This window comes from Schistocerca serialis, chromosome 2 (genome assembly GCF_023864345.2).
Source record: "Schistocerca serialis cubense isolate TAMUIC-IGC-003099 chromosome 2, iqSchSeri2.2, whole genome shotgun sequence".
Classification (NCBI taxonomy): Eukaryota; Metazoa; Arthropoda; class Insecta; order Orthoptera; family Acrididae; genus Schistocerca; species Schistocerca serialis.
Genome location: NC_064639.1, coordinates 1,124,177,871 through 1,124,197,988, shown reverse-complemented (window position 1 = coordinate 1,124,197,988; position 20,118 = coordinate 1,124,177,871). Strand labels below are relative to the sequence as shown.

Below are 20,118 nucleotides of genomic sequence, written 5' to 3'. Positions count from 1 at the left end.
CCCTGGAAGTCTCGTGTACGCTGGCGGGATGGGGGCGGCGCGAATTCCCGCGGTCGGCGGCCTTCCTGGGCTATTGGTACCTTCATGTAGAGCTGCCGCTGGGCTCGCACTGCCTGCTGCTGAGAAAGTGATTGCTTTTGCTGATATGACTTGCAATAACGACTGCGCGAAATGCCGCTATCTCGTTAGGGGTGCTACGGCAGACACCCTCTCGAGCACCCCGAAGACTTCTTGAGCCCTCGGCTGTGATGGGTTCCAGGCTGACAAAAGAACTGTCGTGTGTGCATTCGCGGACGAGAGAAAGTCTGAGGCAAGTTCGAGTGAACAAGGATGGACTCCTCGGGTCCGTCGTTTCCGTAGTGGAGCGGTTATCACGTCTGCTTCACACGCAGAAGGTCCCCGGTTCGATCCCGGGCGGGAACAGTATTTTCCTGCCTATGTCGTATTGTCCTCCAATGAGCCACGTCGTGTGTGGATCTGCTGCATATCCCTTCGTTTTGCAAGTACCACATTTATTGAATTTTTTAGTTACGATGGCAACATCACTACAAGTTGTCTGTGAAGTAAGGTGCACAAAAGCAGTTTCCGTGGTGTAGCGGTTATCACGTCTGCCTAACACGCAGAAGGTCCCCGGTTCGATCCCGGGCGGAAACACTTTTTCATCACTTTAAGCAAGACGTACTAACCTGCATCTGCTACCATCTGTACCCGAAACCTTCGTAATCGCCTTCACGCGTCGGACCCGAGTGCCAATTGCTCACATCGAATAAGAAATTCATTTGATATTGACGGCGAGCTTTTTGCGCTGACTCAGCCACTGACGTGCGATCAGTTTGCACAAAACGCTAGGGCTCGTCCGGGATTTGAACCCGGGACCTCCTGCACCCTAAGCAGGAATCATACCCCTAGACCAACGAGCCCTGCGACACGGCGAATGCCAAATATTCAAGTCCCTCGATGTCGTCCAGGGTGCCCTGGAAGTCTCGTGTACGCTGGCGGGATGGGGGCGGCGCGAATTCCCGCGGTCGGCGGCCTTCCTGGGCTATTGGTACCTTCATGTAGAGCTGCCGCTGGGCTCGCACTGCCTGCTGCTGAGAAAGTGATTGCTTTTGCTGATATGACTTGCAATAACGACTGCGCGAAACGCCGCTATCTCGTTAGGGGTGCTACGGCAGACACCCTCTCGAGCACCCCGAAGACTTCTTGAGCCCTCGGCTGTGATGGGTTCCAGGCTGACAAAAGAACTGTCGTGTGTGCATTCGCGGACGAGAGAAAGTCTGAGGCAAGTTCGAGTGAACAAGGATGGACTCCTCGGGTCCGTCGTTTCCGTAGTGGAGCGGTTATCACGTCTGCTTCACACGCAGAAGGTCCCCGGTTCGATCCCGGGCGGGAACAGTATTTTCCTGCCTATGTCGTATTGTCCTCCAATGAGCCACGTCGTGTGTGGATCTGCTGCATATCCCTTCGTTTTGCAAGTACCACATTTATTGAATTTTTTAGTTACGATGGCAACATCACTACAAGTTGTCTGTGAAGTAAGGTGCACACAAGCAGTTTCCGTGGTGTAGCGGTTATCACGTCTGCCTAACACGCAGAAGGTCCCCGGTTCGATCCCGGGCGGAAACACTTTTTCATCACTTTAAGCAAGACGTACTAACCTGCATCTGCTACCATCTGTACCCGAAACCTTCGTAATCGCCTTCACGCGTCGGACCCGAGTGCCAATTGCTCACATCGAATAAGAAATTCATTTGATATTGACGGCGAGCTTTTTGCGCTGACTCAGCCACTGACGTGCGATCAGTTTGCACAAAACGCTAGGGCTCGTCCGGGATTTGAACCCGGGACCTCCTGCACCCTAAGCAGGAATCATACCCCTAGACCAACGAGCCCTGCGACACGGCGAATGCCAAATATTCAAGTCCCTCGATGTCGTCCAGGGTGCCCTGGAAGTCTCGTGTACGCTGGCGGGATGGGGGCGGCGCGAATTCCCGCGGTCGGCGGCCTTCCTGGGCTATTGGTACCTTCATGTAGAGCTGCCGCTGGGCTCGCACTGCCTGCTGCTGAGAAAGTGATTGCTTTTGCTGATATGACTTGCAATAACGACTGCGCGAAACGCCGCTATCTCGTTAGGGGTGCTACGGCAGACACCCTCTCGAGCACCCCGAAGACTTCTTGAGCCCTCGGCTGTGATGGGTTCCAGGCTGACAAAAGAACTGTCGTGTGTGCATTCGCGGACGAGAGAAAGTCTGAGGCAAGTTCGAGTGAACAAGGATGGACTCCTCGGGTCCGTCGTTTCCGTAGTGGAGCGGTTATCACGTCTGCTTCACACGCAGAAGGTCCCCGGTTCGATCCCGGGCGGGAACAGTATTTTCCTGCCTATGTCGTATTGTCCTCCAATGAGCCACGTCGTGTGTGGATCTGCTGCATATCCCTTCGTTTTGCAAGTACCACATTTATTGAATTTTTTAGTTACGATGGCAACATCACTACAAGTTGTCTGTGAAGTAAGGTGCACACAAGCAGTTTCCGTGGTGTAGCGGTTATCACGTCTGCCTAACACGCAGAAGGTCCCCGGTTCGATCCCGGGCGGAAACACTTTTTCATCACTTTAAGCAAGACGTACTAACCCGCATCTGCTACCATCTGTACCCGAAACCTTCGTAATCGCCTTCACGCGTCGGACCCGAGTGCCAATTGCTCACATCGAATAAGAAATTCATTTGATATTGACGGCGAGCTTTTTGCGCTGACTCAGCCACTGACGTGCGATCAGTTTGCACAAAACGCTAGGGCTCGTCCGGGATTTGAACCCGGGACCTCCGGCACCCTAAGCAGGAATCATACCCCTAGACCAACGAGCCCTGCGACACGGCGAATGCCAAATATTCAAGTCCCTCGATGTCGTCCAGGGTGCCCTGGAAGTCTCGTGTACGCTGGCGGGATGGGGGCGGCGCGAATTCCCGCGGTCGGCGGCCTTCCTGGGCTATTGGTACCTTCATGTAGAGCTGCCGCTGGGCTCGCACTGCCTGCTGCTGAGAAAGTGATTGCTTTTGCTGATATGACTTGCAATAACGACTGCGCGAAACGCCGCTATCTCGTTAGGGGTGCTACGGCAGACACCCTCTCGAGCACCCCGAAGACTTCTTGAGCCCTCGGCTGTGATGGGTTCCAGGCTGACAAAAGAACTGTCGTGTGTGCATTCGCGGACGAGAGAAAGTCTGAGGCAAGTTCGAGTGAACAAGGATGGACTCCTCGGGTCCGTCGTTTCCGTAGTGGAGCGGTTATCACGTCTGCTTCACACGCAGAAGGTCCCCGGTTCGATCCCGGGCGGGAACAGTATTTTCCTGCCTATGTCGTATTGTCCTCCAATGAGTCACGTCGTGTGTGGATCTGCTGCATATCCCTTCGTTTTGCAAGTACCACATTTATTGAATTTTTTAGTTACGATGGCAACATCACTACAAGTTGTCTGTGAAGTAAGGTGCACACAAGCAGTTTCCGTGGTGTAGCGGTTATCACGTCTGCCTAACACGCAGAAGGTCCCCGGTTCGATCCCGGGCGGAAACACTTTTTCATCACTTTAAGCAAGACGTACTAACCTGCATCTGCTACCATCTGTACCCGAAACCTTCGTAATCGCCTTCACGCGTCGGACCCGAGTGCCAATTGCTCACATCGAATAAGAAATTCATTTGATATTGACGGCGAGCTTTTTGCGCTGACTCAGCCACTGACGTGCGATCAGTTTGCACAAAACGCTAGGGCTCGTCCGGGATTTGAACCCGGGACCTCCTGCACCCTAAGCAGGAATCATACCCCTAGACCAACGAGCCCTGTGACACGGCGAATGCCAAATATTCCAGTCCCTCGATGTCGTCCAGGGTGCCCTGGAAGTCTCGTGTACGCTGGCGGGATGGGGGCGGCGCGAATTCCCGCGGTCGGCGGCCTTCCTGGGCTATTGGTACCTTCATGTAGAGCTGCCGCTGGGCTCGCACTGCCTGCTGCTGAGAAAGTGATTGCTTTTGCTGATATGACTTGCAATAACGACTGCGCGAAATGCCGCTATCTCGTTAGGGGTGCTACGGCAGACACCCTCTCGAGCACCCCGAAGACTTCTTGAGCCCTCGGCTGTGATGGGTTCCAGGCTGACAAAAGAACTGTCGTGTGTGCATTCGCGGACGAGAGAAAGTCTGAGGCAAGTTCGAGTGAACAAGGATGGACTCCTCGGGTCCGTCGTTTCCGTAGTGGAGCGGTTATCACGTCTGCTTCACACGCAGAAGGTCCCCGGTTCGATCCCGGGCGGGAACAGTATTTTCCTGCCTATGTCGTATTGTCCTCCAATGAGCCACGTCGTGTGTGGATCTGCTGCATATCCCTTCGTTTTGCAAGTACCACATTTATTGAATTTTTTAGTTACGATGGCAACATCACTACAAGTTGTCTGTGAAGTAAGGTGCACAAAAGCAGTTTCCGTGGTGTAGCGGTTATCACGTCTGCCTAACACGCAGAAGGTCCCCGGTTCGATCCCGGGCGGAAACACTTTTTCATCACTTTAAGCAAGACGTACTAACCTGCATCTGCTACCATCTGTACCCGAAACCTTCGTAATCGCCTTCACGCGTCGGACCCGAGTGCCAATTGCTCACATCGAATAAGAAATTCATTTGATATTGACGGCGAGCTTTTTGCGCTGACTCAGCCACTGACGTGCGATCAGTTTGCACAAAACGCTAGGGCTCGTCCGGGATTTGAACCCGGGACCTCCTGCACCCTAAGCAGGAATCATACCCCTAGACCAACGAGCCCTGCGACACGGCGAATGCCAAATATTCAAGTCCCTCGATGTCGTCCAGGGTGCCCTGGAAGTCTCGTGTACGCTGGCGGGATGGGGGCGGCGCGAATTCCCGCGGTCGGCGGCCTTCCTGGGCTATTGGTACCTTCATGTAGAGCTGCCGCTGGGCTCGCACTGCCTGCTGCTGAGAAAGTGATTGCTTTTGCTGATATGACTTGCAATAACGACTGCGCGAAATGCCGCTATCTCGTTAGGGGTGCTACGGCAGACACCCTCTCGAGCACCCCGAAGACTTCTTGAGCCCTCGGCTGTGATGGGTTCCAGGCTGACAAAAGAACTGTCGTGTGTGCATTCGCGGACGAGAGAAAGTCTGAGGCAAGTTCGAGTGAACAAGGATGGACTCCTCGGGTCCGTCGTTTCCGTAGTGGAGCGGTTATCACGTCTGCTTCACACGCAGAAGGTCCCCGGTTCGATCCCGGGCGGGAACAGTATTTTCCTGCCTATGTCGTATTGTCCTCCAATGAGCCACGTCGTGTGTGGATCTGCTGCATATCCCTTCGTTTTGCAAGTACCACATTTATTGAATTTTTTAGTTACGATGGCAACATCACTACAAGTTGTCTGTGAAGTAAGGTGCACAAAAGCAGTTTCCGTGGTGTAGCGGTTATCACGTCTGCCTAACACGCAGAAGGTCCCCGGTTCGATCCCGGGCGGAAACACTTTTTCATCACTTTAAGCAAGACGTACTAACCTGCATCTGCTACCATCTGTACCCGAAACCTTCGTAATCGCCTTCACGCGTCGGACCCGAGTGCCAATTGCTCACATCGAATAAGAAATTCATTTGATATTGACGGCGAGCTTTTTGCGCTGACTCAGCCACTGACGTGCGATCAGTTTGCACAAAACGCTAGGGCTCGTCCGGGATTTGAACCCGGGACCTCCTGCACCCTAAGCAGGAATCATACCCCTAGACCAACGAGCCCTGCGACACGGCGAATGCCAAATATTCAAGTCCCTCGATGTCGTCCAGGGTGCCCTGGAAGTCTCGTGTACGCTGGCGGGATGGGGGCGGCGCGAATTCCCGCGGTCGGCGGCCTTCCTGGGCTATTGGTACCTTCATGTAGAGCTGCCGCTGGGCTCGCACTGCCTGCTGCTGAGAAAGTGATTGCTTTTGCTGATATGACTTGCAATAACGACTGCGCGAAACGCCGCTATCTCGTTAGGGGTGCTACGGCAGACACCCTCTCGAGCACCCCGAAGACTTCTTGAGCCCTCGGCTGTGATGGGTTCCAGGCTGACAAAAGAACTGTCGTGTGTGCATTCGCGGACGAGAGAAAGTCTGAGGCAAGTTCGAGTGAACAAGGATGGACTCCTCGGGTCCGTCGTTTCCGTAGTGGAGCGGTTATCACGTCTGCTTCACACGCAGAAGGTCCCCGGTTCGATCCCGGGCGGGAACAGTATTTTCCTGCCTATGTCGTATTGTCCTCCAATGAGCCACGTCGTGTGTGGATCTGCTGCATATCCCTTCGTTTTGCAAGTACCACATTTATTGAATTTTTTAGTTACGATGGCAACATCACTACAAGTTGTCTGTGAAGTAAGGTGCACACAAGCAGTTTCCGTGGTGTAGCGGTTATCACGTCTGCCTAACACGCAGAAGGTCCCCGGTTCGATCCCGGGCGGAAACACTTTTTCATCACTTTAAGCAAGACGTACTAACCCGCATCTGCTACCATCTGTACCCGAAACCTTCGTAATCGCCTTCACGCGTCGGACCCGAGTGCCAATTGCTCACATCGAATAAGAAATTCATTTGATATTGACGGCGAGCTTTTTGCGCTGACTCAGCCACTGACGTGCGATCAGTTTGCACAAAACGCTAGGGCTCGTCCGGGATTTGAACCCGGGACCTCCGGCACCCTAAGCAGGAATCATACCCCTAGACCAACGAGCCCTGCGACACGGCGAATGCCAAATATTCAAGTCCCTCGATGTCGTCCAGGGTGCCCTGGAAGTCTCGTGTACGCTGGCGGGATGGGGGCGGCGCGAATTCCCGCGGTCGGCGGCCTTCCTGGGCTATTGGTACCTTCATGTAGAGCTGCCGCTGGGCTCGCACTGCCTGCTGCTGAGAAAGTGATTGCTTTTGCTGATATGACTTGCAATAACGACTGCGCGAAACGCCGCTATCTCGTTAGGGGTGCTACGGCAGACACCCTCTCGAGCACCCCGAAGACTTCTTGAGCCCTCGGCTGTGATGGGTTCCAGGCTGACAAAAGAACTGTCGTGTGTGCATTCGCGGACGAGAGAAAGTCTGAGGCAAGTTCGAGTGAACAAGGATGGACTCCTCGGGTCCGTCGTTTCCGTAGTGGAGCGGTTATCACGTCTGCTTCACACGCAGAAGGTCCCCGGTTCGATCCCGGGCGGGAACAGTATTTTCCTGCCTATGTCGTATTGTCCTCCAATGAGTCACGTCGTGTGTGGATCTGCTGCATATCCCTTCGTTTTGCAAGTACCACATTTATTGAATTTTTTAGTTACGATGGCAACATCACTACAAGTTGTCTGTGAAGTAAGGTGCACACAAGCAGTTTCCGTGGTGTAGCGGTTATCACGTCTGCCTAACACGCAGAAGGTCCCCGGTTCGATCCCGGGCGGAAACACTTTTTCATCACTTTAAGCAAGACGTACTAACCTGCATCTGCTACCATCTGTACCCGAAACCTTCGTAATCGCCTTCACGCGTCGGACCCGAGTGCCAATTGCTCACATCGAATAAGAAATTCATTTGATATTGACGGCGAGCTTTTTGCGCTGACTCAGCCACTGACGTGCGATCAGTTTGCACAAAACGCTAGGGCTCGTCCGGGATTTGAACCCGGGACCTCCTGCACCCTAAGCAGGAATCATACCCCTAGACCAACGAGCCCTGTGACACGGCGAATGCCAAATATTCCAGTCCCTCGATGTCGTCCAGGGTGCCCTGGAAGTCTCGTGTACGCTGGCGGGATGGGGGCGGCGCGAATTCCCGCGGTCGGCGGCCTTCCTGGGCTATTGGTACCTTCATGTAGAGCTGCCGCTGGGCTCGCACTGCCTGCTGCTGAGAAAGTGATTGCTTTTGCTGATATGACTTGCAATAACGACTGCGCGAAACGCCGCTATCTCGTTAGGGGTGCTACGGCAGACACCCTCTCGAGCAACCCGAAGACTTCTTGAGCCCTCGGCTGTGATGGGTTCCAGGCTGACAAAAGAACTGTCGTGTGTGCATTCGCGGACGAGAGAAAGTCTGAGGCAAGTTCGAGTGAACAAGGATGGACTCCTCGGGTCCGTCGTTTCCGTAGTGTAGCGGTTATCACGTCTGCTTCACACGCAGAAGGTCCACGGTTCGATCCCGGGCGGGAACAGTATTTTCCTGCCTATGTCGTATTGTCCTCCAATGAGCCACGTCGTGTGTGGATCTGCTGCATATCCCTTCGTTCTGCAAGTACCACATTTATTGAATTTTTTAGTTACGATGGCAACATCACTACAAGTTGTCTGTGAAGTAAGGTGCACACAAGCAGTTTCCGTGGTGTAGCGGTTATCACGTCTGCCTAACACGCAGAAGGTCCCCGGTTCGATCCCGGGCGGAAACACTTTTTCATCACTTTAAGCAAGACGTACTAACCCGCATCTGCTACCATCTGTACCCGAAACCTTCGTAATCGCCTTCACGCGTCGGACCCGAGTGCCAATTGCTCACATCGAATAAGAAATTCATTTTATATTGACGGCGAGCTTTTTGCGCTGACTCAGCCACTGACGTGCGATCAGTTTGCACAAAACGCTAGGGCTCGTCCGGGATTTGAACCCGGGACCTCCGGCACCCTAAGCAGGAATCATACCCCTAGACCAACGAGCCCTGTGACACGGCGAATGCCAAATATTCCAGTCCCTCGATGTCGTCCAGGGTGCCCTGGAAGTCTCGTGTACGCTGGCGGGATGGGGGCGGCGCGAATTCCCGCGGTCGGCGGCCTTCCTGGGCTATTGGTACCTTCATGTAGAGCTGCCGCTGGGCTCGCACTGCCTGCTGCTGAGAAAGTGATTGCTTTTGCTGATATGACTTGCAATAACGACTGCGCGAAACGCCGCTATCTCGTTAGGGGTGCTACGGCAGACACCCTCTCGAGCACCCCGAAGACTTCTTGAGCCCTCGGCTGTGATGGGTTCCAGGCTGACAAAAGAACTGTCGTGTGTGCATTCGCGGACGAGAGAAAGTCTGAGGCAAGTTCGAGTGAACAAGGATGGACTCCTCGGGTCCGTCGTTTCCGTAGTGTAGCGGTTATCACGTCTGCTTCACACGCAGAAGGTCCACGGTTCGATCCCGGGCGGGAACAGTATTTTCCTGCCTATGTCGTATTGTCCTCCAATGAGCCACGTCGTGTGTGGATCTGCTGCATATCCCTTCGTTCTGCAAGTACCACATTTATTGAATTTTTTAGTTACGATGGCAACATCACTACAAGTTGTCTGTGAAGTAAGGTGCACACAAGCAGTTTCCGTGGTGTAGCGGTTATCACGTCTGCCTAACACGCAGAAGGTCCCCGGTTCGATCCCGGGCGGAAACACTTTTTCATCACTTTAAGCAAGACGTACTAACCCGCATCTGCTACCATCTGTACCCGAAACCTTCGTAATCGCCTTCACGCGTCGGACCCGAGTGCCAATTGCTCACATCGAATAAGAAATTCATTTTATATTGACGGCGAGCTTTTTGCGCTGACTCAGCCACTGACGTGCGATCAGTTTGCACAAAACGCTAGGGCTCGTCCGGGATTTGAACCCGGGACCTCCGGCACCCTAAGCAGGAATCATACCCCTAGACCAACGAGCCCTGTGACACGGCGAATGCCAAATATTCCAGTCCCTCGATGTCGTCCAGGGTGCCCTGGAAGTCTCGTGTACGCTGGCGGGATGGGGGCGGCGCGAATTCCCGCGGTCGGCGGCCTTCCTGGGCTATTGGTACCTTCATGTAGAGCTGCCGCTGGGCTCGCACTGCCTGCTGCTGAGAAAGTGATTGCTTTTGCTGATATGACTTGCAATAACGACTGCGCGAAACGCCGCTATCTCGTTAGGGGTGCTACGGCAGACACCCTCTCGAGCACCCCGAAGACTTCTTGAGCCCTCGGCTGTGATGGGTTCCAGGCTGACAAAAGAACTGTCGTGTGTGCATTCGCGGACGAGAGAAAGTCTGAGGCAAGTTCGAGTGAACAAGGATGGACTCCTCGGGTCCGTCGTTTCCGTAGTGGAGCGGTTATCACGTCTGCTTCACACGCAGAAGGTCCCCGGTTCGATCCCGGGCGGGAACAGTATTTTCCTGCCTATGTCGTATTGTCCTCCAATGAGTCACGTCGTGTGTGGATCTGCTGCATATCCCTTCGTTTTGCAAGTACCACATTTATTGAATTTTTTAGTTACGATGGCAACATCACTACAAGTTGTCTGTGAAGTAAGGTGCACACAAGCAGTTTCCGTGGTGTAGCGGTTATCACGTCTGCCTAACACGCAGAAGGTCCCCGGTTCGATCCCGGGCGGAAACACTTTTTCATCACTTTAAGCAAGACGTACTAACCTGCATCTGCTACCATCTGTACCCGAAACCTTCGTAATCGCCTTCACGCGTCGGACCCGAGTGCCAATTGCTCACATCGAATAAGAAATTCATTTGATATTGACGGCGAGCTTTTTGCGCTGACTCAGCCACTGACGTGCGATCAGTTTGCACAAAACGCTAGGGCTCGTCCGGGATTTGAACCCGGGACCTCCTGCACCCTAAGCAGGAATCATACCCCTAGACCAACGAGCCCTGTGACACGGCGAATGCCAAATATTCCAGTCCCTCGATGTCGTCCAGGGTGCCCTGGAAGTCTCGTGTACGCTGGCGGGATGGGGGCGGCGCGAATTCCCGCGGTCGGCGGCCTTCCTGGGCTATTGGTACCTTCATGTAGAGCTGCCGCTGGGCTCGCACTGCCTGCTGCTGAGAAAGTGATTGCTTTTGCTGATATGACTTGCAATAACGACTGCGCGAAACGCCGCTATCTCGTTAGGGGTGCTACGGCAGACACCCTCTCGAGCACCCCGAAGACTTCTTGAGCCCTCGGCTGTGATGGGTTCCAGGCTGACAAAAGAACTGTCGTGTGTGCATTCGCGGACGAGAGAAAGTCTGAGGCAAGTTCGAGTGAACAAGGATGGACTCCTCGGGTCCGTCGTTTCCGTAGTGTAGCGGTTATCACGTCTGCTTCACACGCAGAAGGTCCACGGTTCGATCCCGGGCGGGAACAGTATTTTCCTGCCTATGTCGTATTGTCCTCCAATGAGCCACGTCGTGTGTGGATCTGCTGCATATCCCTTCGTTCTGCAAGTACCACATTTATTGAATTTTTTAGTTACGATGGCAACATCACTACAAGTTGTCTGTGAAGTAAGGTGCACACAAGCAGTTTCCGTGGTGTAGCGGTTATCACGTCTGCCTAACACGCAGAAGGTCCCCGGTTCGATCCCGGGCGGAAACACTTTTTCATCACTTTAAGCAAGACGTACTAACCCGCATCTGCTACCATCTGTACCCGAAACCTTCGTAATCGCCTTCACGCGTCGGACCCGAGTGCCAATTGCTCACATCGAATAAGAAATTCATTTTATATTGACGGCGAGCTTTTTGCGCTGACTCAGCCACTGACGTGCGATCAGTTTGCACAAAACGCTAGGGCTCGTCCGGGATTTGAACCCGGGACCTCCGGCACCCTAAGCAGGAATCATACCCCTAGACCAACGAGCCCTGTGACACGGCGAATGCCAAATATTCCAGTCCCTCGATGTCGTCCAGGGTGCCCTGGAAGTCTCGTGTACGCTGGCGGGATGGGGGCGGCGCGAATTCCCGCGGTCGGCGGCCTTCCTGGGCTATTGGTACCTTCATGTAGAGCTGCCGCTGGGCTCGCACTGCCTGCTGCTGAGAAAGTGATTGCTTTTGCTGATATGACTTGCAATAACGACTGCGCGAAATGCCGCTATCTCGTTAGGGGTGCTACGGCAGACACCCTCTCGAGCACCCCGAAGACTTCTTGAGCCCTCGGCTGTGATGGGTTCCAGGCTGACAAAAGAACTGTCGTGTGTGCATTCGCGGACGAGAGAAAGTCTGAGGCAAGTTCGAGTGAACAAGGATGGACTCCTCGGGTCCGTCGTTTCCGTAGTGGAGCGGTTATCACGTCTGCTTCACACGCAGAAGGTCCCCGGTTCGATCCCGGGCGGGAACAGTATTTTCCTGCCTATGTCGTATTGTCCTCCAATGAGCCACGTCGTGTGTGGATCTGCTGCATATCCCTTCGTTTTGCAAGTACCACATTTATTGAATTTTTTAGTTACGATGGCAACATCACTACAAGTTGTCTGTGAAGTAAGGTGCACAAAAGCAGTTTCCGTGGTGTAGCGGTTATCACGTCTGCCTAACACGCAGAAGGTCCCCGGTTCGATCCCGGGCGGAAACACTTTTTCATCACTTTAAGCAAGACGTACTAACCTGCATCTGCTACCATCTGTACCCGAAACCTTCGTAATCGCCTTCACGCGTCGGACCCGAGTGCCAATTGCTCACATCGAATAAGAAATTCATTTGATATTGACGGCGAGCTTTTTGCGCTGACTCAGCCACTGACGTGCGATCAGTTTGCACAAAACGCTAGGGCTCGTCCGGGATTTGAACCCGGGACCTCCTGCACCCTAAGCAGGAATCATACCCCTAGACCAACGAGCCCTGCGACACGGCGAATGCCAAATATTCAAGTCCCTCGATGTCGTCCAGGGTGCCCTGGAAGTCTCGTGTACGCTGGCGGGATGGGGGCGGCGCGAATTCCCGCGGTCGGCGGCCTTCCTGGGCTATTGGTACCTTCATGTAGAGCTGCCGCTGGGCTCGCACTGCCTGCTGCTGAGAAAGTGATTGCTTTTGCTGATATGACTTGCAATAACGACTGCGCGAAACGCCGCTATCTCGTTAGGGGTGCTACGGCAGACACCCTCTCGAGCACCCCGAAGACTTCTTGAGCCCTCGGCTGTGATGGGTTCCAGGCTGACAAAAGAACTGTCGTGTGTGCATTCGCGGACGAGAGAAAGTCTGAGGCAAGTTCGAGTGAACAAGGATGGACTCCTCGGGTCCGTCGTTTCCGTAGTGGAGCGGTTATCACGTCTGCTTCACACGCAGAAGGTCCCCGGTTCGATCCCGGGCGGGAACAGTATTTTCCTGCCTATGTCGTATTGTCCTCCAATGAGCCACGTCGTGTGTGGATCTGCTGCATATCCCTTCGTTTTGCAAGTACCACATTTATTGAATTTTTTAGTTACGATGGCAACATCACTACAAGTTGTCTGTGAAGTAAGGTGCACACAAGCAGTTTCCGTGGTGTAGCGGTTATCACGTCTGCCTAACACGCAGAAGGTCCCCGGTTCGATCCCGGGCGGAAACACTTTTTCATCACTTTAAGCAAGACGTACTAACCTGCATCTGCTACCATCTGTACCCGAAACCTTCGTAATCGCCTTCACGCGTCGGACCCGAGTGCCAATTGCTCACATCGAATAAGAAATTCATTTGATATTGACGGCGAGCTTTTTGCGCTGACTCAGCCACTGACGTGCGATCAGTTTGCACAAAACGCTAGGGCTCGTCCGGGATTTGAACCCGGGACCTCCTGCACCCTAAGCAGGAATCATACCCCTAGACCAACGAGCCCTGTGACACGGCGAATGCCAAATATTCCAGTCCCTCGATGTCGTCCAGGGTGCCCTGGAAGTCTCGTGTACGCTGGCGGGATGGGGGCGGCGCGAATTCCCGCGGTCGGCGGCCTTCCTGGGCTATTGGTACCTTCATGTAGAGCTGCCGCTGGGCTCGCACTGCCTGCTGCTGAGAAAGTGATTGCTTTTGCTGATATGACTTGCAATAACGACTGCGCGAAACGCCGCTATCTCGTTAGGGGTGCTACGGCAGACACCCTCTCGAGCAACCCGAAGACTTCTTGAGCCCTCGGCTGTGATGGGTTCCAGGCTGACAAAAGAACTGTCGTGTGTGCATTCGCGGACGAGAGAAAGTCTGAGGCAAGTTCGAGTGAACAAGGATGGACTCCTCGGGTCCGTCGTTTCCGTAGTGTAGCGGTTATCACGTCTGCTTCACACGCAGAAGGTCCACGGTTCGATCCCGGGCGGGAACAGTATTTTCCTGCCTATGTCGTATTGTCCTCCAATGAGCCACGTCGTGTGTGGATCTGCTGCATATCCCTTCGTTCTGCAAGTACCACATTTATTGAATTTTTTAGTTACGATGGCAACATCACTACAAGTTGTCTGTGAAGTAAGGTGCACACAAGCAGTTTCCGTGGTGTAGCGGTTATCACGTCTGCCTAACACGCAGAAGGTCCCCGGTTCGATCCCGGGCGGAAACACTTTTTCATCACTTTAAGCAAGACGTACTAACCCGCATCTGCTACCATCTGTACCCGAAACCTTCGTAATCGCCTTCACGCGTCGGACCCGAGTGCCAATTGCTCACATCGAATAAGAAATTCATTTTATATTGACGGCGAGCTTTTTGCGCTGACTCAGCCACTGACGTGCGATCAGTTTGCACAAAACGCTAGGGCTCGTCCGGGATTTGAACCCGGGACCTCCGGCACCCTAAGCAGGAATCATACCCCTAGACCAACGAGCCCTGTGACACGGCGAATGCCAAATATTCCAGTCCCTCGATGTCGTCCAGGGTGCCCTGGAAGTCTCGTGTACGCTGGCGGGATGGGGGCGGCGCGAATTCCCGCGGTCGGCGGCCTTCCTGGGCTATTGGTACCTTCATGTAGAGCTGCCGCTGGGCTCGCACTGCCTGCTGCTGAGAAAGTGATTGCTTTTGCTGATATGACTTGCAATAACGACTGCGCGAAATGCCGCTATCTCGTTAGGGGTGCTACGGCAGACACCCTCTCGAGCACCCCGAAGACTTCTTGAGCCCTCGGCTGTGATGGGTTCCAGGCTGACAAAAGAACTGTCGTGTGTGCATTCGCGGACGAGAGAAAGTCTGAGGCAAGTTCGAGTGAACAAGGATGGACTCCTCGGGTCCGTCGTTTCCGTAGTGGAGCGGTTATCACGTCTGCTTCACACGCAGAAGGTCCCCGGTTCGATCCCGGGCGGGAACAGTATTTTCCTGCCTATGTCGTATTGTCCTCCAATGAGCCACGTCGTGTGTGGATCTGCTGCATATCCCTTCGTTTTGAAAGTACCACATTTATTGAATTTTTTAGTTACGATGGCAACATCACTACAAGTTGTCTGTGAAGTAAGGTGCACAAAAGCAGTTTCCGTGGTGTAGCGGTTATCACGTCTGCCTAACACGCAGAAGGTCCCCGGTTCGATCCCGGGCGGAAACACTTTTTCATCACTTTAAGCAAGACGTACTAACCTGCATCTGCTACCATCTGTACCCGAAACCTTCGTAATCGCCTTCACGCGTCGGACCCGAGTGCCAATTGCTCACATCGAATAAGAAATTCATTTGATATTGACGGCGAGCTTTTTGCGCTGACTCAGCCACTGACGTGCGATCAGTTTGCACAAAACGCTAGGGCTCGTCCGGGATTTGAACCCGGGACCTCCTGCACCCTAAGCAGGAATCATACCCCTAGACCAACGAGCCCTGCGACACGGCGAATGCCAAATATTCAAGTCCCTCGATGTCGTCCAGGGTGCCCTGGAAGTCTCGTGTACGCTGGCGGGATGGGGGCGGCGCGAATTCCCGCGGTCGGCGGCCTTCCTGGGCTATTGGTACCTTCATGTAGAGCTGCCGCTGGGCTCGCACTGCCTGCTGCTGAGAAAGTGATTGCTTTTGCTGATATGACTTGCAATAACGACTGCGCGAAACGCCGCTATCTCGTTAGGGGTGCTACGGCAGACACCCTCTCGAGCACCCCGAAGACTTCTTGAGCCCTCGGCTGTGATGGGTTCCAGGCTGACAAAAGAACTGTCGTGTGTGCATTCGCGGACGAGAGAAAGTCTGAGGCAAGTTCGAGTGAACAAGGATGGACTCCTCGGGTCCGTCGTTTCCGTAGTGGAGCGGTTATCACGTCTGCTTCACACGCAGAAGGTCCCCGGTTCGATCCCGGGCGGGAACAGTATTTTCCTGCCTATGTCGTATTGTCCTCCAATGAGCCACGTCGTGTGTGGATCTGCTGCATATCCCTTCGTTTTGCAAGTACCACATTTATTGAATTTTTTAGTTACGATGGCAACATCACTACAAGTTGTCTGTGAAGTAAGGTGCACACAAGCAGTTTCCGTGGTGTAGCGGTTATCACGTCTGCCTAACACGCAGAAGGTCCCCGGTTCGATCCCGGGCGGAAACACTTTTTCATCACTTTAAGCAAGACGTACTAACCCGCATCTGCTACCATCTGTACCCGAAACCTTCGTAATCGCCTTCACGCGTCGGACCCGAGTGCCAATTGCTCACATCGAATAAGAAATTCATTTGATATTGACGGCGAGCTTTTTGCGCTGACTCAGCCACTGACGTGCGATCAGTTTGCACAAAACGCTAGGGCTCGTCCGGGATTTGAACCCGGGACCTCCTGCACCCTAAGCAGGAATCATACCCCTAGACCAACGAGCCCTGCGACACGGCGAATGCCAAATATTCAAGTCCCTCGATGTCGTCCAGGGTGCCCTGGAAGTCTCGTGTACGCTGGCGGGATGGGGGCGGCGCGAATTCCCGCGGTCGGCGGCCTTCCTGGGCTATTGGTACCTTCATGTAGAGCTGCCGCTGGGCTCGCACTGCCTGCTGCTGAGAAAGTGATTGCTTTTGCTGATATGACTTGCAATAACGACTGCGCGAAACGCCGCTATCTCGTTAGGGGTGCTACGGCAGACACCCTCTCGAGCACCCCGAAGACTTCTTGAGCCCTCGGCTGTGATGGGTTCCAGGCTGACAAAAGAACTGTCGTGTGTGCATTCGCGGACGAGAGAAAGTCTGAGGCAAGTTCGAGTGAACAAGGATGGACTCCTCGGGTCCGTCGTTTCCGTAGTGGAGCGGTTATCACGTCTGCTTCACACGCAGAAGGTCCCCGGTTCGATCCCGGGCGGGAACAGTATTTTCCTGCCTATGTCGTATTGTCCTCCAATGAGCCACGTCGTGTGTGGATCTGCTGCATATCCCTTCGTTTTGCAAGTACCACATTTATTGAATTTTTTAGTTACGATGGCAACATCACTACAAGTTGTCTGTGAAGTAAGGTGCACACAAGCAGTTTCCGTGGTGTAGCGGTTATCACGTCTGCCTAACACGCAGAAGGTCCCCGGTTCGATCCCGGGCGGAAACACTTTTTCATCACTTTAAGCAAGACGTACTAACCCGCATCTGCTACCATCTGTACCCGAAACCTTCGTAATCGCCTTCACGCGTCGGACCCGAGTGCCAATTGCTCACATCGAATAAGAAATTCATTTTATATTGACGGCGAGCTTTTTGCGCTGACTCAGCCACTGACGTGCGATCAGTTTGCACAAAACGCTAGGGCTCGTCCGGGATTTGAACCCGGGACCTCCGGCACCCTAAGCAGGAATCATACCCCTAGACCAACGAGCCCTGTGACACGGCGAATGCCAAATATTCCAGTCCCTCGATGTCGTCCAGGGTGCCCTGGAAGTCTCGTGTACGCTGGCGGGATGGGGGCGGCGCGAATTCCCGCGGTCGGCGGCCTTCCTGGGCTATTGGTACCTTCATGTAGAGCTGCCGCTGGGCTCGCACTGCCTGCTGCTGAGAAAGTGATTGCTTTTGCTGATATGACTTGCAATAACGACTGCGCGAAATGCCGCTATCTCGTTAGGGGTGCTACGGCAGACACCCTCTCGAGCACCCCGAAGACTTCTTGAGCCCTCGGCTGTGATGGGTTCCAGGCTGACAAAAGAACTGTCGTGTGTGCATTCGCGGACGAGAGAAAGTCTGAGGCAAGTTCGAGTGAACAAGGATGGACTCCTCGGGTCCGTCGTTTCCGTAGTGGAGCGGTTATCACGTCTGCTTCACACGCAGAAGGTCCCCGGTTCGATCCCGGGCGGGAACAGTATTTTCCTGCCTATGTCGTATTGTCCTCCAATGAGCCACGTCGTGTGTGGATCTGCTGCATATCCCTTCGTTTTGCAAGTACCACATTTATTGAATTTTTTAGTTACGATGGCAACATCACTACAAGTTGTCTGTGAAGTAAGGTGCACAAAAGCAGTTTCCGTGGTGTAGCGGTTATCACGTCTGCCTAACACGCAGAAGGTCCCCGGTTCGATCCCGGGCGGAAACACTTTTTCATCACTTTAAGCAAGACGTACTAACCTGCATCTGCTACCATCTGTACCCGAAACCTTCGTAATCGCCTTCACGCGTCGGACCCGAGTGCCAATTGCTCACATCGAATAAGAAATTCATTTGATATTGACGGCGAGCTTTTTGCGCTGACTCAGCCACTGACGTGCGATCAGTTTGCACAAAACGCTAGGGCTCGTCCGGGATTTGAACCCGGGACCTCCTGCACCCTAAGCAGGAATCATACCCCTAGACCAACGAGCCCTGCGACACGGCGAATGCCAAATATTCAAGTCCCTCGATGTCGTCCAGGGTGCCCTGGAAGTCTCGTGTACGCTGGCGGGATGGGGGCGGCGCGAATTCCCGCGGTCGGCGGCCTTCCTGGGCTATTGGTACCTTCATGTAGAGCTGCCGCTGGGCTCGCACTGCCTGCTGCTGAGAAAGTGATTGCTTTTGCTGATATGACTTGCAATAACGACTGCGCGAAACGCCGCTATCTCGTTAGGGGTGCTACGGCAGACACCCTCTCGAGCACCCCGAAGACTTCTTGAGCCCTCGGCTGTGATGGGTTCCAGGCTGACAAAAGAACTGTCGTGTGTGCATTCGCGGACGAGAGAAAGTCTGAGGCAAGTTCGAGTGAACAAGGATGGACTCCTCGGGTCCGTCGTTTCCGTAGTGGAGCGGTTATCACGTCTGCTTCACACGCAGAAGGTCCCCGGTTCGATCCCGGGCGGGAACAGTATTTTCCTGCCTATGTCGTATTGTCCTCCAATGAGCCACGTCGTGTGTGGATCTGCTGCATATCCCTTCGTTTTGCAAGTACCACATTTATTGAATTTTTTAGTTACGATGGCAACATCACTACAAGTTGTCTGTGAAGTAAGGTGCACACAAGCAGTTTCCGTGGTGTAGCGGTTATCACGTCTGCCTAACACGCAGAAGGTCCCCGGTTCGATCCCGGGCGGAAACACTTTTTCATCACTTTAAGCAAGACGTACTAACCCGCATCTGCTACCATCTGTACCCGAAACCTTCGTAATCGCCTTCACGCGTCGGACCCGAGTGCCAATTGCTCACATCGAATAAGAAATTCATTTGATATTGACGGCGAGCTTTTTGCGCTGACTCAGCCACTGACGTGCGATCAGTTTGCACAAAACGCTAGGGCTCGTCCGGGATTTGAACCCGGGACCTCCGGCACCCTAAGCAGGAATCATACCCCTAGACCAACGAGCCCTGTGACACGGCGAATGCCAAATATTCCAGTCCCTCGATGTCGTCCAGGGTGCCCTGGAAGTCTCGTGTACGCTGGCGGGATGGGGGCGGCGCGAATTCCCGCGGTCGGCGGCCTTCCTGGGCTATTGGTACCTTCATGTAGAGCTGCCGCTGGGCTCGCACTGCCTGCTGCTGAGAAAGTGATTGCTTTTGCTGATATGACTTGCAATAACGACTGCGCGAAACGCCGCTATCTCGTTAGGGGTGCTACGGCAGACACCCTCTCGAGCACCCCGAAGACTTCTTGAGCCCTCGGCTGTGATGGGTTCCAGGCTGACAAAAGAACTGTCGTGTGTGCATTCGCGGACGAGAGAAAGTCTGAGGCAAGTTCGAGTGAACAAGGATGGACTCCTCGGGTCCGTCGTTTCCGTAGTGGAGCGGTTATCACGTCTGCTTCACACGCAGAAGGTCCCCGGTTCGATCCCGGGCGGGAACAGTATTTTCCTGCCTATGTCGTATTGTCCTCCAATGAGCCACGTCATGTGTGGATCTGCTGCATATCCCTTCGTTTTGCAAGTACCACATTTATTGAATTTTTTAGTTACGATGGCAACATCACTACAAGTTGTCTGTGAAGTAAGGTGAACACAAGCAGTTTCCGTGGTGTAGCGGTTATCACGTCTGCCTAACACGCAGAAGGTCCCCGGTTCGATCCCGGGCGGAAACACTTTTTCATCACTTTAAGCAAGAC

General features: G+C 53.8%; 62 non-coding genes across 62 annotated transcripts; 42 read left to right on the top strand and 20 right to left on the bottom strand.

The window, feature by feature from the left end:
- The first annotated feature begins 350 nt into the window (after positions 1 to 350).
- On the top strand, positions 351 to 423 carry Trnav-cac (transfer RNA valine (anticodon CAC)). Its single transcript has one exon. It is a non-coding gene; the product is annotated as a tRNA-Val (tRNA).
- A 158-nt stretch (positions 424 to 581) lies between these two features.
- On the top strand, positions 582 to 654 carry Trnav-aac (transfer RNA valine (anticodon AAC)). Its single transcript has one exon. It is a non-coding gene; the product is annotated as a tRNA-Val (tRNA).
- A 194-nt stretch (positions 655 to 848) lies between these two features.
- Trnap-agg (transfer RNA proline (anticodon AGG)) lies at positions 849 to 920 on the bottom strand. Its single transcript has one exon. It is a non-coding gene; the product is annotated as a tRNA-Pro (tRNA).
- A 402-nt stretch (positions 921 to 1,322) lies between these two features.
- Trnav-cac (transfer RNA valine (anticodon CAC)) lies at positions 1,323 to 1,395 on the top strand. The gene has a single exon. It is a non-coding gene; the product is annotated as a tRNA-Val (tRNA).
- A 158-nt stretch (positions 1,396 to 1,553) lies between these two features.
- Trnav-aac (transfer RNA valine (anticodon AAC)) lies at positions 1,554 to 1,626 on the top strand. Its single transcript has one exon. It is a non-coding gene; the product is annotated as a tRNA-Val (tRNA).
- A 194-nt stretch (positions 1,627 to 1,820) lies between these two features.
- On the bottom strand, positions 1,821 to 1,892 carry Trnap-agg (transfer RNA proline (anticodon AGG)). The gene has a single exon. It is a non-coding gene; the product is annotated as a tRNA-Pro (tRNA).
- Positions 1,893 to 2,294: 402 nt separating this feature from the next.
- On the top strand, positions 2,295 to 2,367 carry Trnav-cac (transfer RNA valine (anticodon CAC)). Its single transcript has one exon. It is a non-coding gene; the product is annotated as a tRNA-Val (tRNA).
- A 158-nt stretch (positions 2,368 to 2,525) lies between these two features.
- Positions 2,526 to 2,598, top strand: Trnav-aac (transfer RNA valine (anticodon AAC)). The gene has a single exon. It is a non-coding gene; the product is annotated as a tRNA-Val (tRNA).
- Positions 2,599 to 2,792: 194 nt separating this feature from the next.
- Positions 2,793 to 2,864, bottom strand: Trnap-agg (transfer RNA proline (anticodon AGG)). The gene has a single exon. It is a non-coding gene; the product is annotated as a tRNA-Pro (tRNA).
- A 402-nt stretch (positions 2,865 to 3,266) lies between these two features.
- Positions 3,267 to 3,339, top strand: Trnav-cac (transfer RNA valine (anticodon CAC)). Its single transcript has one exon. It is a non-coding gene; the product is annotated as a tRNA-Val (tRNA).
- A 158-nt stretch (positions 3,340 to 3,497) lies between these two features.
- On the top strand, positions 3,498 to 3,570 carry Trnav-aac (transfer RNA valine (anticodon AAC)). Its single transcript has one exon. It is a non-coding gene; the product is annotated as a tRNA-Val (tRNA).
- A 194-nt stretch (positions 3,571 to 3,764) lies between these two features.
- On the bottom strand, positions 3,765 to 3,836 carry Trnap-agg (transfer RNA proline (anticodon AGG)). Its single transcript has one exon. It is a non-coding gene; the product is annotated as a tRNA-Pro (tRNA).
- Positions 3,837 to 4,238: 402 nt separating this feature from the next.
- On the top strand, positions 4,239 to 4,311 carry Trnav-cac (transfer RNA valine (anticodon CAC)). Its single transcript has one exon. It is a non-coding gene; the product is annotated as a tRNA-Val (tRNA).
- Positions 4,312 to 4,469: 158 nt separating this feature from the next.
- On the top strand, positions 4,470 to 4,542 carry Trnav-aac (transfer RNA valine (anticodon AAC)). The gene has a single exon. It is a non-coding gene; the product is annotated as a tRNA-Val (tRNA).
- A 194-nt stretch (positions 4,543 to 4,736) lies between these two features.
- On the bottom strand, positions 4,737 to 4,808 carry Trnap-agg (transfer RNA proline (anticodon AGG)). The gene has a single exon. It is a non-coding gene; the product is annotated as a tRNA-Pro (tRNA).
- Positions 4,809 to 5,210: 402 nt separating this feature from the next.
- On the top strand, positions 5,211 to 5,283 carry Trnav-cac (transfer RNA valine (anticodon CAC)). The gene has a single exon. It is a non-coding gene; the product is annotated as a tRNA-Val (tRNA).
- Positions 5,284 to 5,441: 158 nt separating this feature from the next.
- On the top strand, positions 5,442 to 5,514 carry Trnav-aac (transfer RNA valine (anticodon AAC)). The gene has a single exon. It is a non-coding gene; the product is annotated as a tRNA-Val (tRNA).
- A 194-nt stretch (positions 5,515 to 5,708) lies between these two features.
- Positions 5,709 to 5,780, bottom strand: Trnap-agg (transfer RNA proline (anticodon AGG)). Its single transcript has one exon. It is a non-coding gene; the product is annotated as a tRNA-Pro (tRNA).
- A 402-nt stretch (positions 5,781 to 6,182) lies between these two features.
- On the top strand, positions 6,183 to 6,255 carry Trnav-cac (transfer RNA valine (anticodon CAC)). The gene has a single exon. It is a non-coding gene; the product is annotated as a tRNA-Val (tRNA).
- Positions 6,256 to 6,413: 158 nt separating this feature from the next.
- Trnav-aac (transfer RNA valine (anticodon AAC)) lies at positions 6,414 to 6,486 on the top strand. The gene has a single exon. It is a non-coding gene; the product is annotated as a tRNA-Val (tRNA).
- A 194-nt stretch (positions 6,487 to 6,680) lies between these two features.
- Positions 6,681 to 6,752, bottom strand: Trnap-agg (transfer RNA proline (anticodon AGG)). Its single transcript has one exon. It is a non-coding gene; the product is annotated as a tRNA-Pro (tRNA).
- A 402-nt stretch (positions 6,753 to 7,154) lies between these two features.
- On the top strand, positions 7,155 to 7,227 carry Trnav-cac (transfer RNA valine (anticodon CAC)). The gene has a single exon. It is a non-coding gene; the product is annotated as a tRNA-Val (tRNA).
- A 158-nt stretch (positions 7,228 to 7,385) lies between these two features.
- Positions 7,386 to 7,458, top strand: Trnav-aac (transfer RNA valine (anticodon AAC)). The gene has a single exon. It is a non-coding gene; the product is annotated as a tRNA-Val (tRNA).
- Positions 7,459 to 7,652: 194 nt separating this feature from the next.
- On the bottom strand, positions 7,653 to 7,724 carry Trnap-agg (transfer RNA proline (anticodon AGG)). The gene has a single exon. It is a non-coding gene; the product is annotated as a tRNA-Pro (tRNA).
- Positions 7,725 to 8,126: 402 nt separating this feature from the next.
- On the top strand, positions 8,127 to 8,199 carry Trnav-cac (transfer RNA valine (anticodon CAC)). Its single transcript has one exon. It is a non-coding gene; the product is annotated as a tRNA-Val (tRNA).
- Positions 8,200 to 8,357: 158 nt separating this feature from the next.
- On the top strand, positions 8,358 to 8,430 carry Trnav-aac (transfer RNA valine (anticodon AAC)). The gene has a single exon. It is a non-coding gene; the product is annotated as a tRNA-Val (tRNA).
- A 194-nt stretch (positions 8,431 to 8,624) lies between these two features.
- Positions 8,625 to 8,696, bottom strand: Trnap-agg (transfer RNA proline (anticodon AGG)). Its single transcript has one exon. It is a non-coding gene; the product is annotated as a tRNA-Pro (tRNA).
- A 402-nt stretch (positions 8,697 to 9,098) lies between these two features.
- Positions 9,099 to 9,171, top strand: Trnav-cac (transfer RNA valine (anticodon CAC)). The gene has a single exon. It is a non-coding gene; the product is annotated as a tRNA-Val (tRNA).
- Positions 9,172 to 9,329: 158 nt separating this feature from the next.
- Positions 9,330 to 9,402, top strand: Trnav-aac (transfer RNA valine (anticodon AAC)). Its single transcript has one exon. It is a non-coding gene; the product is annotated as a tRNA-Val (tRNA).
- A 194-nt stretch (positions 9,403 to 9,596) lies between these two features.
- Trnap-agg (transfer RNA proline (anticodon AGG)) lies at positions 9,597 to 9,668 on the bottom strand. The gene has a single exon. It is a non-coding gene; the product is annotated as a tRNA-Pro (tRNA).
- Positions 9,669 to 10,070: 402 nt separating this feature from the next.
- Positions 10,071 to 10,143, top strand: Trnav-cac (transfer RNA valine (anticodon CAC)). Its single transcript has one exon. It is a non-coding gene; the product is annotated as a tRNA-Val (tRNA).
- A 158-nt stretch (positions 10,144 to 10,301) lies between these two features.
- Positions 10,302 to 10,374, top strand: Trnav-aac (transfer RNA valine (anticodon AAC)). The gene has a single exon. It is a non-coding gene; the product is annotated as a tRNA-Val (tRNA).
- Positions 10,375 to 10,568: 194 nt separating this feature from the next.
- On the bottom strand, positions 10,569 to 10,640 carry Trnap-agg (transfer RNA proline (anticodon AGG)). The gene has a single exon. It is a non-coding gene; the product is annotated as a tRNA-Pro (tRNA).
- A 402-nt stretch (positions 10,641 to 11,042) lies between these two features.
- On the top strand, positions 11,043 to 11,115 carry Trnav-cac (transfer RNA valine (anticodon CAC)). Its single transcript has one exon. It is a non-coding gene; the product is annotated as a tRNA-Val (tRNA).
- Positions 11,116 to 11,273: 158 nt separating this feature from the next.
- Trnav-aac (transfer RNA valine (anticodon AAC)) lies at positions 11,274 to 11,346 on the top strand. The gene has a single exon. It is a non-coding gene; the product is annotated as a tRNA-Val (tRNA).
- A 194-nt stretch (positions 11,347 to 11,540) lies between these two features.
- On the bottom strand, positions 11,541 to 11,612 carry Trnap-agg (transfer RNA proline (anticodon AGG)). Its single transcript has one exon. It is a non-coding gene; the product is annotated as a tRNA-Pro (tRNA).
- Positions 11,613 to 12,014: 402 nt separating this feature from the next.
- Positions 12,015 to 12,087, top strand: Trnav-cac (transfer RNA valine (anticodon CAC)). The gene has a single exon. It is a non-coding gene; the product is annotated as a tRNA-Val (tRNA).
- A 158-nt stretch (positions 12,088 to 12,245) lies between these two features.
- On the top strand, positions 12,246 to 12,318 carry Trnav-aac (transfer RNA valine (anticodon AAC)). Its single transcript has one exon. It is a non-coding gene; the product is annotated as a tRNA-Val (tRNA).
- Positions 12,319 to 12,512: 194 nt separating this feature from the next.
- On the bottom strand, positions 12,513 to 12,584 carry Trnap-agg (transfer RNA proline (anticodon AGG)). Its single transcript has one exon. It is a non-coding gene; the product is annotated as a tRNA-Pro (tRNA).
- Positions 12,585 to 12,986: 402 nt separating this feature from the next.
- Positions 12,987 to 13,059, top strand: Trnav-cac (transfer RNA valine (anticodon CAC)). The gene has a single exon. It is a non-coding gene; the product is annotated as a tRNA-Val (tRNA).
- A 158-nt stretch (positions 13,060 to 13,217) lies between these two features.
- Trnav-aac (transfer RNA valine (anticodon AAC)) lies at positions 13,218 to 13,290 on the top strand. Its single transcript has one exon. It is a non-coding gene; the product is annotated as a tRNA-Val (tRNA).
- A 194-nt stretch (positions 13,291 to 13,484) lies between these two features.
- On the bottom strand, positions 13,485 to 13,556 carry Trnap-agg (transfer RNA proline (anticodon AGG)). Its single transcript has one exon. It is a non-coding gene; the product is annotated as a tRNA-Pro (tRNA).
- Positions 13,557 to 13,958: 402 nt separating this feature from the next.
- Trnav-cac (transfer RNA valine (anticodon CAC)) lies at positions 13,959 to 14,031 on the top strand. The gene has a single exon. It is a non-coding gene; the product is annotated as a tRNA-Val (tRNA).
- A 158-nt stretch (positions 14,032 to 14,189) lies between these two features.
- Trnav-aac (transfer RNA valine (anticodon AAC)) lies at positions 14,190 to 14,262 on the top strand. Its single transcript has one exon. It is a non-coding gene; the product is annotated as a tRNA-Val (tRNA).
- Positions 14,263 to 14,456: 194 nt separating this feature from the next.
- Trnap-agg (transfer RNA proline (anticodon AGG)) lies at positions 14,457 to 14,528 on the bottom strand. The gene has a single exon. It is a non-coding gene; the product is annotated as a tRNA-Pro (tRNA).
- A 402-nt stretch (positions 14,529 to 14,930) lies between these two features.
- Trnav-cac (transfer RNA valine (anticodon CAC)) lies at positions 14,931 to 15,003 on the top strand. The gene has a single exon. It is a non-coding gene; the product is annotated as a tRNA-Val (tRNA).
- Positions 15,004 to 15,161: 158 nt separating this feature from the next.
- Positions 15,162 to 15,234, top strand: Trnav-aac (transfer RNA valine (anticodon AAC)). The gene has a single exon. It is a non-coding gene; the product is annotated as a tRNA-Val (tRNA).
- Positions 15,235 to 15,428: 194 nt separating this feature from the next.
- On the bottom strand, positions 15,429 to 15,500 carry Trnap-agg (transfer RNA proline (anticodon AGG)). The gene has a single exon. It is a non-coding gene; the product is annotated as a tRNA-Pro (tRNA).
- Positions 15,501 to 15,902: 402 nt separating this feature from the next.
- Positions 15,903 to 15,975, top strand: Trnav-cac (transfer RNA valine (anticodon CAC)). The gene has a single exon. It is a non-coding gene; the product is annotated as a tRNA-Val (tRNA).
- A 158-nt stretch (positions 15,976 to 16,133) lies between these two features.
- Trnav-aac (transfer RNA valine (anticodon AAC)) lies at positions 16,134 to 16,206 on the top strand. Its single transcript has one exon. It is a non-coding gene; the product is annotated as a tRNA-Val (tRNA).
- Positions 16,207 to 16,400: 194 nt separating this feature from the next.
- Positions 16,401 to 16,472, bottom strand: Trnap-agg (transfer RNA proline (anticodon AGG)). The gene has a single exon. It is a non-coding gene; the product is annotated as a tRNA-Pro (tRNA).
- Positions 16,473 to 16,874: 402 nt separating this feature from the next.
- Positions 16,875 to 16,947, top strand: Trnav-cac (transfer RNA valine (anticodon CAC)). Its single transcript has one exon. It is a non-coding gene; the product is annotated as a tRNA-Val (tRNA).
- A 158-nt stretch (positions 16,948 to 17,105) lies between these two features.
- Positions 17,106 to 17,178, top strand: Trnav-aac (transfer RNA valine (anticodon AAC)). The gene has a single exon. It is a non-coding gene; the product is annotated as a tRNA-Val (tRNA).
- Positions 17,179 to 17,372: 194 nt separating this feature from the next.
- Positions 17,373 to 17,444, bottom strand: Trnap-agg (transfer RNA proline (anticodon AGG)). Its single transcript has one exon. It is a non-coding gene; the product is annotated as a tRNA-Pro (tRNA).
- Positions 17,445 to 17,846: 402 nt separating this feature from the next.
- Positions 17,847 to 17,919, top strand: Trnav-cac (transfer RNA valine (anticodon CAC)). Its single transcript has one exon. It is a non-coding gene; the product is annotated as a tRNA-Val (tRNA).
- A 158-nt stretch (positions 17,920 to 18,077) lies between these two features.
- Trnav-aac (transfer RNA valine (anticodon AAC)) lies at positions 18,078 to 18,150 on the top strand. The gene has a single exon. It is a non-coding gene; the product is annotated as a tRNA-Val (tRNA).
- Positions 18,151 to 18,344: 194 nt separating this feature from the next.
- Positions 18,345 to 18,416, bottom strand: Trnap-agg (transfer RNA proline (anticodon AGG)). Its single transcript has one exon. It is a non-coding gene; the product is annotated as a tRNA-Pro (tRNA).
- Positions 18,417 to 18,818: 402 nt separating this feature from the next.
- On the top strand, positions 18,819 to 18,891 carry Trnav-cac (transfer RNA valine (anticodon CAC)). Its single transcript has one exon. It is a non-coding gene; the product is annotated as a tRNA-Val (tRNA).
- A 158-nt stretch (positions 18,892 to 19,049) lies between these two features.
- Positions 19,050 to 19,122, top strand: Trnav-aac (transfer RNA valine (anticodon AAC)). The gene has a single exon. It is a non-coding gene; the product is annotated as a tRNA-Val (tRNA).
- Positions 19,123 to 19,316: 194 nt separating this feature from the next.
- On the bottom strand, positions 19,317 to 19,388 carry Trnap-agg (transfer RNA proline (anticodon AGG)). Its single transcript has one exon. It is a non-coding gene; the product is annotated as a tRNA-Pro (tRNA).
- A 402-nt stretch (positions 19,389 to 19,790) lies between these two features.
- On the top strand, positions 19,791 to 19,863 carry Trnav-cac (transfer RNA valine (anticodon CAC)). Its single transcript has one exon. It is a non-coding gene; the product is annotated as a tRNA-Val (tRNA).
- Positions 19,864 to 20,021: 158 nt separating this feature from the next.
- On the top strand, positions 20,022 to 20,094 carry Trnav-aac (transfer RNA valine (anticodon AAC)). The gene has a single exon. It is a non-coding gene; the product is annotated as a tRNA-Val (tRNA).
- Positions 20,095 to 20,118: the final 24 nt, after the last annotated feature.